Source organism: Pteropus alecto, unplaced genomic scaffold (genome assembly GCF_000325575.1).
Source record: "Pteropus alecto unplaced genomic scaffold, ASM32557v1 scaffold194, whole genome shotgun sequence".
In the NCBI taxonomy this organism is placed as follows: domain Eukaryota; kingdom Metazoa; phylum Chordata; class Mammalia; order Chiroptera; family Pteropodidae; genus Pteropus; species Pteropus alecto.
In genome coordinates, this window is record NW_006436281.1 from 200,526 (window position 1) to 202,166 (window position 1,641).

Genomic DNA, 1,641 nt, shown 5'->3' on the forward strand with positions numbered 1-1,641 from the left:
TGTCCTGACCTGCGGCCCCCACTCGTCTGTGGGACAGCGCGGCCTGTTGTGACACAGTTGCGGCCGAGCTACCTGATCAGGTTCGTCACACGCTGGGGGGCGGTGTCGTGGGAGCTTGGCCTCGGCTTCCACCTCTGCCTGTCTGATGATCTGGAAAATGGAATGTGAACGAAGTTTGCAGAGGGTGCATCCAGCATGAGGCACTCCATAGTTGTAGCTGTGCTCTTTGGGGGGCTGGAGAAAAGCCCCAGGCTCTTCTTTCCCCTGAGGAGGGGGCTCCCCTGAAGGTGAGCTAGCAGAACAAGAGATGGTATGTGTGGCCAGCGAGATGCTTCGAAGGGCGCGATTTCAGGAGGTGCTCACTCTCAGGGGTTAACTCTGCCCTTGGACGACCTTGAGAGTGAGCGCCTCTCCGCTGGCCTCCCTCTAGACCTGGCCCCGAGTGGTGAGAAAGGTGGCTTTTTGTGCCTTGGTCATTTCTCCAAGGAAAGAATTGGCATTTGGCTGGCGTAGCAGCGGGAGACTTGAGACAGCTCCACACTCAGGGCTCAGAGCCATCCTTGTAAACCACTGGGGTGATGCTCCTTCTAAATTGTGCGTCTCAACCAAATAAAACGGCCGGGTCCAAGCCGAGAGGTGGGCCTGCTATTCAGAATATCAAACGTCAGTTATGACGAAAGCTGCATTGAACAAAACTCTTACGAGTAAAGAAAGATCGAAGGGCCTGCCTCGCAATGCTTCGAGGAACTGTCTTTTGGCAGAGAAACAATAGCAGTACCGTGCAGTAGAAATGTAATGTGGGCCATACATGTGATGAGAGTTTTTCCAGTAGCCATATTAGAAATCACAATGAAACAGGTGAAATTAATTTTAACAATGCACTTTAAGGTAATGTACCTAAAATATAATTTCAACACATATATAATCAATGTAATACTTCTAGTGAGATATTTTACATTGTTTTTTCAAACTGAGCCTCTGAAATTCGATGTCTCTTACCCTCACAGCACATGGCTAAAGGAACCAGTCACGTTTCGAGTGTTCAATAGCCACACGTGGACAGTGGCCACTTAGCCGACACAGTTCACAGTCGTGGTTTTTTTTTTTTTAGTTTGCTTTTCTGTATCTGCCGATGTTTCAATACAAGTCCACGTTAAAACGCGTTGTGGCTTAGTTTTGACTCAGGAAAATTATGCTCGGACAGCTTCCTTTGAAATGTTTCAGTTCTCTAAGAAAGCTCTGAAAATTAATCAGACGGCGGGGGACCAGGAAGCCACAGTCTCACTTTTTGGCGGAACATCACAATATCTTAAAACCTAAAATAACAGGATCGCTTTTGAATCTGTTTTGGAACTCAAGGTCTATAAGGGAGGGCTTTCGTCTGTGTAGTCAGGGCTGTGTCCCCAGAACAGGGCCTGGTACAGAGTAGGTGCTCCAGAACTGTTTGTAGAATGAATAAAAAAAAGCCTGAGGACCCAGCCCGAAGGTTCCTTTAGGACAAACTTTTAGCTTCATTCACTGTTCCTTGGAATAGGTCTTCAGGGGCGGGAAGGAGGTGACTGAGACCAGGCTGGCCTCACTTGAGAGGAAAATGCTCAGGACTATGGCAGGTGGAGGCAGTGAGAACAGAGGGCTGGAGGG